The sequence below is a fragment of the Solanum lycopersicum genome, chromosome 9 (genome assembly GCF_036512215.1).
Source record: "Solanum lycopersicum chromosome 9, SLM_r2.1".
In the NCBI taxonomy this organism is placed as follows: Eukaryota; Viridiplantae; Streptophyta; class Magnoliopsida; order Solanales; family Solanaceae; genus Solanum; species Solanum lycopersicum.
In genome coordinates, this window is record NC_090808.1 from 45,389,540 (window position 1) to 45,402,875 (window position 13,336).

Here is a 13,336-nt window from a genome sequence, read left to right on the forward strand (position 1 = left end):
GTGATTGCCAACCTAAACGGTTGTTCACCACTAATGCTTTATGGACTGCCGAGTTTGTAGGATCCAAGTTTAAGGCTCAGTGAGTCAAATGGTTGAGGAAATCATGTTCGCTAACCCTAACAACGGTTCGCCAACCTGACCTATTATTGTCCTTCATACATTCTTTCGAACACTTCCCTCACATCAGCCCGTACCAACATCAGACCATTATTTTACTCAGAAACAAAAGCAAATTTAAAAAGGATTTTTGGTTGCCTCCCAGATAGTGCCTTAGTTAACGTCTAGCACGACGTAACTAAAATTTTAGATCTCAATTTTGGTTTTAGACATAGTATCACTAGGCAACGCCCCTTTCGGTCGTGAATTTAGGTGAGACGGGATATGACATATCTGGGTTTTAATTATTTGATAGACACTGAATGGGAGGTAAGAGTCTAACTAAGGGGGGGATATTTTTTTATGCATTTTCGCATCTTGTCAGCCCTTAAACTTTTTAGAGGATACACAAGAGCATGTTCTCAGTTCTTCCACCTTCCTAATGATTGGGCTTTATACGCTCATGGGGAGGAACATATCGATCTTTCTCCTTATCTTTCCTGTTCGTATTATGGTCCCTCCATTGATGTTCTCGATCTTCCAACCCTTTATTTTTTCCCCAACCATGTTTTCTATAATGACTACAATAGACTGATGACGCTCTTTCAAGGACAAAATGCCCTGGATATGAGTATGACTCTTTTGGGCAATACAATAGATTATCCATGTGCAAATCGAGATGCGGTCCGGTTTGAGAATATCCAGTTTCATGTCCATATTTGAAGATCCTGACTCTTCTATTACATAATACCTATCAGAAGGCTGGGTGTTTGTTGAAGTAGTTAACTAGAATGCAACCACAATATCCCTCTTCGTCACCCATCCTTGAGGAATTTTAATTAATGGTTTTATGTTTTCAGATGAACCTAAATTCTTATCATCCATATCCATTTTCCGTAAGGATGGTAAATCCTTAGGATTGAGAACGAGAAAATTTCTGTGAAGACCACCAAATACCTACTGATCAACCAATATAAAACAGAGAGTTGGAGGACCAAACAACTACCTAGGTGTAGTTGAAAGGTTCCAACCTACTCCCATAACGTAACATTTCCAAACGTACCAAAACATGATTAATTCATAATCTTCGTTTGATTGCTCCAAAAAGTGTCACACATAGGAACATCAAATAGTTGATCAGTGGTGACATCTGATGATAATGCTACAATATGATACCAAGAAAGCCAAGTCAATAACTTTTTAATCCAATTAAGGATAACATCCCACTCAAGGATTAGATTTGTATCTGCTTAGGTTTTACAGCCTTACACTGATAATCTATTATTTTCTCCTTCAAATGAGGATTGAGGCACTACTTTTAGCCCTTCCAATAAAAAATGCAAGAGGTAATAGATGTAACCTATTTGGTTTACAAGCAGCTGCCTTTAGCCTTTCCCATCGTGGTGATTGAAAAGACATCAAGCGAGAATGGACCTTATAATATTCAACCACTAGACTTTGTAATGTCTAAATTTCTATCGAGCATCGGCAAGACAATTGGCACAGGCTTACAGTCGTTCTACAGGAGGTTAAAGCTTTGAGAGAAATGTGAGAGATATCTTTTTGCATATCTCGTATCCTAAACCTCTTAGCAAACTTAATTGTTCCATTTTAAGATACTATTGATTTAGAAAATGAAATGGTAACACTGAGTCTATCCAATAACCTACTGTACTGATTGACCACCTTCATGTTGGTGATTAGGATATAATCACAAAGAAGGGCATAATAAACAAACAGGGTGCTTCGTAGCGGATAAGCCTTCAAAGTCTCCAACGACACTATATATTGATGGGACAACGAGAATAGTGACCATGAACCGTAGTAACCTAACGGTTGTCCAGTAAGAAAGTCTTCTTCTGATACGAGAAAGGTGTTAAGACCCAAAAAACTGGTGACTATTGAAGATGCTAATGTACTATCCTAAATCATTTCGATTAAGGTGTATATAACAGTCAATGGCCAACAGTCTATTGCTTATTTTAAATCAAAAAGTGTAACAAGACTTCGACCTTTTAAATCTTAGATACTGCAACAAATGTTCTTGGTTGAATGTACCATCTTTCTTAATACTTAATAGTACAGTCATAGCCCAAAGTATGGACGGGATGCAGAACTGTTTGTTTTATATAATTACATAGAGAAAAGATCATCTGTTTCCCACAACCTTCAATGGCTTGAGAAAATGTACCAGTCAATAATGGAACTCCTTGGTAGACCCCTAATAAGCTAAATAAAGGGGGTCCTACTTGTTTTTCAAATAAATCAAGGATTCATAGGAAAACCAAGTATTATTAAAATCAAATGGGTATAAAACCTTTGAGACCAACGAATACCAGGGGAAAAGAACCCATCTTAAATGGAATGAATTGTATGCACATTAATGTTGAATGCTGCTATCTCATGCTTTAAATTTACAAAGATATTGTGTTCAGTAACATATTTACCCGCTGCTCCGTCAACAACATCATACACCGAATATTGAAACCGGCGGACAAAGTTGTCGAGTAATGGAGTACTTTTCCAGGTTTCCAATTCATACCCTCTTCAAGACGTATGGATTGGAGATGTGGAAGATACATTGGTCAAAGCTTCTTTCAAGAAGTTTTCATTTCTCCAAGAACTTCACGGAGACTATCAATATCTGAGTGAGGAGTCGTAATTTAGGAGCCACCGCAATCTATTTTGATAATCCAAACCAAGATAGATATATCCTTACAAAATAATCACCATGATCAGGCTTTGCCCTTACATATTTTCGTAATACCGCATGTATGATATTGGGAATTCCACAACGGGTCAATGAAACTAGAACAAACATGGTGTCATTCTTAGAGTAACACCTAGCATAATAACGCTGAAGGGAAACAATACACTATTTTAAATACAAAGCAGTATACGGAAAACCTAAACATCCTTTCGGTGTTACAACTGTTTTTATGAAATCGCAGCCCGCTAGGGCGACCTCCTTATTCATGGACATAAAGACAACTAAAGGATCCAAAAAAAGAAGTCCCTTTAGTTTCCGGGTCTGTTCAAACAGAGCCCTCCAAGAGAATTTTTGTGTTTATTCAACCATACAAAAAAAAGCATTATTATTTTCATAATAGTGTTGTAATTTTCTTTAATTCTAACGTCGTAAAACACCATCATAATCTACTCTGCCTATTGATCCAAATAAATCAGATTCGAGGGGGGGGGGGGGGGGAGAGAGGGCTAAGGTTCCAACATAGGAATCAATAAACTTTAATCCACAACCATTATTGTCATTCTACAATAATGGTATAGATTTGGTTGATGATCGGAGATTACAAAAGTATATCGACCGTCTATGATAATCAATGTTGCCATTAATTACCATAGATGTCCAACCACTCTTAGTGATCCATTTCGACACCAACGAATACTCAACTAAACACTCTATTTTATGCTCAGAGAAATCCATTTAAGGAATTTTCCAATTCCTTGACCTGGACTTGAAAACCCGGATGATGCCATAAAAAAGAAAAAAATAGAACATACAAATGAGTCGTACTTAAATAAGTATAATCAACACGCATTAGGTGCGAAATTCGAAAAATAAGGGAGCAAGATTTTGACATCATAATCTTTTTGTATATTTTCACCGGGCTTGGACCATGTCTCCCGAACAATCTCAGTACATATGGCACAAGACGATTCCACATATCGAGGTTGTAATGGGATCGGGTGTTTTCACGTCTTACTTTAGTGCTCGGTTTATCTTGATTTCTAATTGATGAACAAGAAGGAAAATGGAACGATTGTACTTTGGACTCACCCCCGGCTATGTGTCCTTTGGACCCTTCGAGCCCACCACCAGTTGAAGCAAGCTAGCCTCCTATGTTGGAAAGTTGGGGGAAGAGTGCATTTCCATCGCGAACGATTCAATCCAGCCATAGGTTCCCCTACGGCTACCTTATTACGACTTCACCCCAGTCGAAGACCCCACCGTAGTGTGCTCCAATAAGACCACCAAAGGACTTTGTTTCTACAGAAGTCATGGGTGATCATTGGTCCGATGCTTCGGGTGAACCAATTCCCAGGGTGTGACGGGCTATGTGTTTAGGGCCCGGGCACATATTCACCGCGGTATGTTGTTCCGCAATTACTAGTGATTCAAACTTTATGTTCCCGAGTTGCAGAGAACAATCCAAATTGAGGCAATCTTTCCAGATATGCTCAGCCTTACAGCCTTGCTTCCCATTGTAATTGTCAATGTAGCACGTGTGTTGCCCAGCATATAAGGGCCATGAGGACTTGACATCGTCCCCACTTTCCTCCAGTATATTACTGGTAGTCCTTCGTGATTGCGGCACACACCTTTTTGTTTGTTTCGAAGCTGTTTGTTTGGGCTGGGCGTACTAAACCCACTATTTACCACACCACCGGGTGGCTCTCCTGAATGCCGACTCTTTATCTGCCGTCAACTCGATGTCATCTTCACCTGCAAGATAAGGTCAAAAAATTAACTTTACTAAACATGCTAGAAAGGCCCTTTCTATCTTATTAGTCAAGCGCAGTAGATGCAATAATAAAACAATGCTAACTAAAAAGAGAAAGTGCTTCGAAAGGCACCAGCTTTCATACTGACAGTACAGCTAGGTGCTGGCACTCAATTAGTAGCGCTGACACATCACTCGGATCCTCGGCTCACTTCAGGTTGCAAAGACTTTCTCCTTAGGCGCATGTCTCAGTAATACAAAACGAGGGTTTAACTCGTTATAGGACTTTACCAAACATCTCATGACACGAGATAACGATAGCCATGCATCACCGATTGACCGCTTACGTGCCCTTTACGCCCAGTCATTCGAAAGAACACTTACCCCCTCGTCTTACCGCAGCTGCTGGCACGGATTTAGCTGGGGCTTCTTCTTTGAGTCCTTTCATGATTGCTCACTTGACGAAAGAGCTTTACAGGCGGCATTTCCCTTCTTTACTTACACGATATTGCTGGATCGGACTTTCTCCCATTGTTCAAGATTCCCCACTGTAGCCCCCCGTGGGAGTCCGGGCCGTGTCTCAGTTCCATTGTGGCAAACCACCTATGCATCATTGGCTTGGTCAGCCTTTAACTGACCAACTACCTAATACTACGCAGGCTCATTAACAATGCTTTTTAGCTTACTTTAGATTTGGCCCGAACATTTCGGCTGATTCCACGCGTTATGCACTCGTTCCCGAAGCCCTTGTTTCAGCTGATAGACTTAAAAGTAAGGGAAAAAATCTATCTTAAACCAAAAACCTTCCAAATGGAATAAGCTACTATAACTTTCTTTTTCGTAAAAGGAAAAAAGAATCATACATTATTTCAGGATCTCTCTACATATATGTAGGAGAAGCTACTGCCTTCCTTCTAATTAGTTCAAAGAGAAAAGGAAATGAACCAATAAAGGTTCACTTTCATTGGTGCTTCCCCCTACACGTGTATTTGGAAGAGAGCGGGCGCTAGCTTCCTAAAAAGGATTTTCTTTGAGGTAGAGGCAGGATAAATAAAAGAAAGATAAGGAAAGTGTACAAGATTCCAATTGGGCCACCTTCCTTTAAGTTGTGGCTAAAAATAAGCCTTGGTGATCTATATTCTTTCTATTAGGCCCCTAGACCATAATGTATTATATTCCCATAAATGAGGAAACGTGTTTTCAACTAAGGTCTTAAAGTCCAGCCCGATGATGAATCTTCTTCCACTTCCCAACCTCTAAGGAGTCGTAGAGCAATGTCTTTATTGGCAGCGGAGCAACCTTGGATTGAAGTTACTTCTGCGAATTACGACAACACCCATCCTTGGATCAAGGCTCTCACTCGCTCAAGACGTCGATGAGCCACCGGGTTAACCACTTTCTTACCAGCACGGGGAGTGGCGATTGATGCCAAGATGAAGACTCCTCAGCACCAATTAGGGGGTACAAGAGATTGTTGGATCGTAAGACTTTCTCTCACATTCCACACCCTTCAATGAGATAGTCAATTTTAGAATCTTTGAAGAATCATATTGAGAAAAAGAAAGAAGCCGATCATTGAATTGATTAACCTGAGATGAGAAACTATCATGTCCGAGTTCTAGGATTCGGGTTCAAAGCGGAGTTTAAAGACAATAAAGAATTGGTGCTTGTTTCGTGTACTCCAACTTAGTAGCTCATTATGGATAAGTGAGGGAATTTAAAGCCAGGGAAACTTCATATTAGGAATGTCTTACTTTCAGGGTGTATTGTTATAGACCAGGCTGTTTTAACAGGGTAGGGGAGACAGATAACTAATCTAATACAGTACAATTATGATGGGGCAATAGCGCAGATAAGATCAGACTGAATGTGTGAAGGATATGGTTCTGGTTCTCTTCTGTCTCATTTCTTCAATCAAAGAAGAATACATGCCCATGGCTAGTGCCATCGCAAAGTCAGAGTCTTCCCTGCTTGCCTAACATCCACTCCTTCTAGTCGAGTGCCTTGCGACGCCTTTAATGATGAGAGAAGGCGATACCAAAGAGAATAACTCAAGGGCACTTGCTAGTCCATCAACTCAATTTCGTTGCGTAAGTGAGGATGCTTGTCATCATAGTCTGAACTTGAAATATTTTGTAGGATCATCTCGTCGATTGGCATTTCGATCCTTGTCATTCAAAGATAGTCGGCGCTTTTAGTCAAAGGCTATCTCCCATTCCTGATAGCCACAACTCTGCTTGTTCCCTATTCCATTCAAGAATGAATGTGAATTGATATGACAATAGATGTGAAAAATCCATCTCTTTCAATCTCTATGTTCGCTAAACTTGTTTTCTTTCTTGTTTTCATGAAGTCGTTCTTAACAGACATCTCTTCCATTTTTGTAGATGGACATCCAGTGAATCAATTCAATTAGATGCCTCTTACCTTGATGCGGTGCTTATCCCTCAAAGCAAAGGTAAGTACAAAGATCTTGGGAATTTTGAATCTGACCGCACTTTCCTCAAGTCGAACGCCTATCGATCCTTACTCCTTGGGTACTAAGATTATTCTTGTCTGTGCTTTCTTTCATGGAAGTCTAACCTATCAAGGAAGTATGGCAAATATAGTTTATCCCTACGGAGAGGACCTCAACTCAATACACATAGAAGTACAGTCTACCTCTATTAAGATCTATTGATTTCTTATACCTATACCACGAACCGAGCCTACCTCTTCTTCTTGAAGTTCCGATGAACCGGGTATTCCCCTCTTGCACCCAAATTTATCCGCACACAGAAAGATCTCAGTAGGCCTAGGACGGGGGGGCAAGCTGCACTACAGGGCTGGGGGAAGAAATAAGCGTGGGGAAGAGTCTGCAAAAAAATCAATTTAATAGACAGATAAGCCTGGTAAGCCTATCGATTCAAGTAAGTCCGACTAGTTTAGGCACCGCCTTCAATACTTATAAAAGCGGATGGTTGTATGTCTAGAGGCATATTCTGGTTACAGAGTGGGGGTAGCCGACAAGTAAGTTAACAAACTTGTGAATCGATAGGCTTTTCTCCTGCCTTCGCTTCCAGGAGGAATTCTATTATCCATGGCGACGATATCGTATATTAAAAATGTTCTTACTTTTCAGAGTGATCTTTCATGATTTTAGAATAGAAAGGCTTGATAGAAGGCAAAATGAGGTGTAATTCACTATTTTTAAAAAAAAGAAAGGCAGGGTAGAAAGCCTAGCTTACTTATTTCTCCATCTACGTAAGAGAAGGGGGGTTGAAGTTTATAGCTAGCCGAAAAAGTGATAAGAAGGTCTAATCATTCTACTTTAGTCGTATGCTTAACACATACAAGTTGATCAGTTCGCCCTTTAGAAATGGACTAAGAAAGTCATCGGTTTGAAATCGATGAAGGGCTTTTTTTCCAGTATGCCGCTCGTCCAGCACGGAGCGAGAGAACAAATTCTAACCTATTATGTCACATTATTTCTTTAGATGCATTCTATGTCTTTACGCAAACTTTTTGGGGCATTTCGTTGTTACAGTAATGACAATTCGATTAACTGGTAAGTGTCTCATACTGTTCCTTTTTGTGATTATGGGGTTGATCATTATTTTAAGATTTGTTGGTTTTCGTTGAAATAGAAAATACCGGTTTATAAATCTATGTATATTGATTTTTATTTTATTTAGTATCTCTTTATTTATATTTTTTCTATGGAACTATTTCTAATACCATTTAGGGATTTTGTGTTCTCAGCTTCTCTCTGGGATTTTGGTTTTTAGTGTCGAGGGATCACTACCTCTTCCAGGCCCTTTCCGGTCAAGCATGGGGGGCTGAGTTTGAAGAGGATCATTTTGGAATTGATATCCTCTTGGAATGATGGGAAAAATCTACGGAAACGGGCACGTCGGTGGATCAGCATGAACCAGATTTAGGACATGTGCCTCCTGCTATTCAAGTAGCTCCCTGAGGGAACGAAGCTGGTCCATCGAATCAGCCCCCACGAGTGGTCCCTTGTCCATATCAAGTGGATGAACTGATAGGGCGGATCCCGCTCAGTCTATCCAGGAGATGCTCCTAGTCAAATGCTCATATACTCCCCCTACCGGGATCATGTACCTGTACGAAATAGAGGCAAAAGACCTATTCGAGGTCAGGGTCGAGATTTTAAGGAGCATGACAGTCCTTGATCCAATGGGGGATTTGCTAGGACGGGGAGTTTGGCGCTCGAGTATCGGCGTACCTCCACGCGAGATCATTCCTTGGGTAATCTCCATACCCTTCTTTTGGATCTCGAATTGAGGGGAGTCAATTCTGAGTCCTTCTATCAATTAAAAGGGGAGGTACCCTTGCGAAAGGGTTGGGACGGAGACTTTACCACAGAGTGGAGTTGATGGCTAGGACTACTATAATGGAGATCGTGTACAACAACAATCCTATATTTTATGTCTATTAATCCACACTTCTATTCCTTGTAGAGGAAGGCTAACTGCTTGCTGGCTGGGAGATGTATAAGCAGTAACGTCCACGTATGGCTCCTTGAGAAGGGTGGTGGACAGAAATGGCCTTGTTGTACCTCACTCTCTTCTTCAATGGGGTCTGCTCTTCTTTTTTTGGGAGAGTATCCCAATATGATCTTAATGAGGTGAGGGGTTTTGCATCAGACATTCGTTGGGCTTCTCACTTCGGGAGCCTGCGCCCCATCCTTTTTGTGCAATAAACCCCTCCGGTGGAAGACTAGTGGTAGGTGGTCTCGGATCTTTTGGAAAAGGGAAGCCTTGTGTGTTAGCACAATAATGAACCGCGGCGAACCCTCAGACGACCTAACTAAGATTTGGGGGGGAGATCCTCAGTTGTGGTGACCCTTTCACTCTTCCATGGACTGATACATGTACCAAATGCTCATACGGGAAAGTAGACTTTTGGGTCTGGAACCTGGGGGGTTGCTCCGAGAAATCCTTTCTTTGTCGTCAACTAAGGGGAGTGCGGACACACCTGCGCAGATTACAGGTGAAAATTACAAGAATGGCGGGGAAGTAATCAATCCCCGACGACATTCAATGATGGATTTAACCCATCGGGTAAACATAATCATTCCTATCATAGTAGAAGTGGCGACCATTCTCTAGAACGAAAAAGACTGTGCGCTAAGGGAATCCCTATGAATCACTTAAAAGACGGCAGGAGTGCCCTTTTTCTATCAATAGAGGGAGCAAAAAACGGGCTTTGGTCCCCTTTACAATATGAAGAATGAAATAAGGGTCGAAGTTTAGACCGCTCACAGTAGTTCTACCTATAGAAAAGATCATGAAAGAGGCGATCAAAATGGTACTCAAATCCATTTATGATCTCGAGTTTAAAGACACATCGCACTTACGTCCATATCGAGGCTTCCACTCCGTCCTAAGACAATTCAAAGAAGAGTGGGGAACCTCTCTCAGGTTCTTGGAATTCGACATCTGGAAGTGTTTTCATACTCCGACATCAGTCATCCCAATCTTTAAGAATGTGATCGATGATCCCAAGGTATTTTACCCCATTCATAAAGTCTTTTCTATTGAATGACTTGTAGGAGGTAAGAAGGGACCTTACTCCATCCAAAATAGTGTATTACTATCGGTACTACGGGGAACATCTACCTACACAAGCTCGATCATGAGATAGGGATGACCGATAGAAGTACAAAATTCCAATTGTTCAGAGATAAAGACTAGCTCTATTATGAAAAGGTCGTATTTATGACCAAGAAAAGTCTTCCGAAGAAGAAATATTCAATGCTCCCCAAGACAACAGAGCAATCATTGTGGGGAGGTTAAAGAGCATCCAACACAAAGAGGCCTTTCATTCCCCTGTTTCGTCGTGGCACCCCCCATCATAAGCACCCCCCGGCTCATGGGAGGGACTAGAAAAGGCCTTTCGTTTTACACCCTTCATTGGCCCTTACCACCTTCCTTAACAAGACCTCGAGCCTCCTTCCTTTTTAATAGAAGCCACCGAGTATACCCAGAAGTTCGAATTCTATGGTAAAGAATGCTGTAATAATAATTGGGCCATGTGAGACTTTTTTACGTACGATATGCCGACAACCTACTACTGGGAATTGTGGGTTCCCTCGAGCTTCTCATAGAAATACAAAAACATATCGCCCACTTCCTACAATTTTGATTGAACCTTTGGGTAGACTCTTCAAGATTAGCAACAATAATTGCACAGAATGCGGTAGAAATCCTCGGTACGGTTATTCAGGAAGTCCCTACGAGGGAGACTCCCATACAATTCTTGCGAGAGATGGAGAAGCTTCCCACCTATGCTCCACTATCAATTGCATGTTTAGGAACCTAGGTAGCAATATCCCGATCAAAGCGCTAACGAAGGGGATGAGCTGAAGAGAGAGTCTACTGGACGCGGTTCAACTAGAGGAGACTCTTGGAATAGCTGGTGTAACAAATCTCCAAGTGAGCGTCTTATGAGGGTCCGTCAAGCACATACGGCAAGAACCAAGGGAGATTTCGTTGTTGCGTAGCTCAGGTCGGAGCAAGGTGCGATCGGACGTTCAACAGGTAGTTTCACAATCAGGACTCTTGCCCCGACATTGTCATTATATACTCCTATGGGTCACAAGGCAGCGAGGGAAGGAGGGGGACACTAGGCAAGATCTATCAGTAGCGAATTCCTCACACAAATAGAGGCACCTGTCAAAAAGATACTTCAAAGCCTTCGAGATCGATTTCTCATTAGCCAAAGAAGACCCTAGACAATCTATGTGGCCTGCTTGACAGACGTCAGCGGAGGAGACATCGTAAATTGGTCCACAGGCATTGCGATAAGTCCTCTGTCCTACTACACGTGCTGCGAAACCCTTTACCAAGTCCAATTGTCGACCACCAGATCCGCTAGTCAGTAATATTCATCCCAACCCACAAGCAGAAATCCTTAGCGGGGAATATAATTTCAAATTACTCCAAAGACTCAAATATTGTAAATCAAGAAGGTGGTAAGACCCTTGCAGAGTTCCCCAATAGCATAGATCTTGGGAAGCTCCAATCTGGTCAAGATCCGAACAACAATGAGCACTCAACTACTAGTAAAAGGGTAGAAAATTGACTTTGAGATCAAAAAGAAAAGACGGTTCTTCTTGCCGCTTTATTAGTAAGTAATCTTGTTTTATATATCCTCAATAAAGGCGAAAGATCACTCCTAAAAGAAAGCTTTCTCTTATATACGATCCCATACCATAAAATTGCATTTGCCTTTCTGCTTAAGACACTAGTTTGGATGGAAACCTTGATAAGGCAGATGGCCCAGCTAACATAGCTATCCGTCTGAAATAGTTGCATTCTTTTTCAGGCTACAATAGAGACATAAAATATTCCGGGTGTTAAGGAAGATATTAAATCGAAAGCGGACATGATTGCTCACTGGCTAGATAGGTTTGTCTGTACCTTTGCTAACTCTTATGCCTTTAAGGAACCTTGAAATAAGGAATTCTCTGATCTATGACCACGAAAGAAAGATAGTCTTTTTTTTTTGATCCGCACATTGGAACTGAAAAGGTTTATTCATAAAATGTGTTCCTTGCTTCATTCATCTTATCTTATCGTAGGATATAATCGGAGAGAGAAAATCCAATCAATTCCTTTTGAATAAGGCTACGCTCCTTCAAGCCTTTGAAACCTTTGAAAATAAAATCTTTGTTTTCTGGCGGGTTTGAAACCATGAATGTACTTACCCATATTTCTCTTATTTTTCTACCAAGTGTCGGTTTGGGCTAGTAGGTCTTATTGAAGAAGAAAAAAAGGCTTGGATAGCATTCTCCAAGACCAATGGTATGGTCTAAGGTCCTAATGTTGCTTTTCTTGTGTTTGAACCAATATTCTTGATAAAACAATTCTATACGCTCTACTTTCATATATGAAATAGTTTGACATTAATTGTTAAAGTTCTAAATATTTTTGTATGTCTCAATGTCTTATGAAATGATGATATTATAAGGGATTGGATAAAACCTTTTCAAGGTCGAGTATGACGTGTTATGACAAGATGTGATCTCAGGTCATGACAAACTTGCTTTTAGAGAATATGGTTATTGAATGATAATTAGGATTGATATCAGAAAAACTATATCCGTTAGTGTCTTTTTCATGGGTGTGAAGCGGGCCACACTTATGAATGAGAGGCTATATGATGCTTAGGAACATTCACTTCTTTTGATATTCTTCTAGTTGTGCCTAAGAGTCTTTCATGTATCTATAAATGCCTTTGAATATTTTTCTTGTGGATATAGGATATGACTACTAGGAGGCAAGCCGTAAGAAGGGTTTGAGAGGAGGTTGCGAATGCGAGAGTTCCTCCACAAGGTACCCAATCTCCTCCTAATGAAAAAGTTTCTCTAGGTGGACAAGTTTTATTTAATCCTTCGATTTTGACGGATGGAGAGATAAGGGAGGCTCCCTAAACTTGACCGAAATCATGGCTACTCAATCTCAACTCGTAACTACAAACTAAAGTTGTGATGGCACAAGCTAATCGGGCAATTGGGACTCATCTGAATAAAAATTCTAGTACCATGGCTTCACATTTGAGGGACTTCATTAGAATGAATCCTCCAATGTTTTATGGTTCTAAGGTAAATGAGGATCGTCAATACTTTCTTGATAAGGTATATAAGATCTTATTTATTATGGGGGTAACTTCGAATGAGAAGGCCGAGCAATCCACATCTCAACTCAAAAATGTGGCTCAAATATGGTAACACTCAATGGAAGGAAAATAGGGCTTTGAGAGCGGGTCCT

The 13,336-nt window shown here is 40.8% G+C and overlaps 1 pseudogene; it reads right to left on the bottom strand.

Annotated features, from left to right (window-relative positions):
• Nucleotides 1-8,980: 8,980 nt before the first annotated feature.
• On the bottom strand, nucleotides 8,981-9,601 carry LOC112942218 (uncharacterized; annotated as a pseudogene).
• Between the last annotated feature and the right edge of the window lie 3,735 nt (nucleotides 9,602-13,336).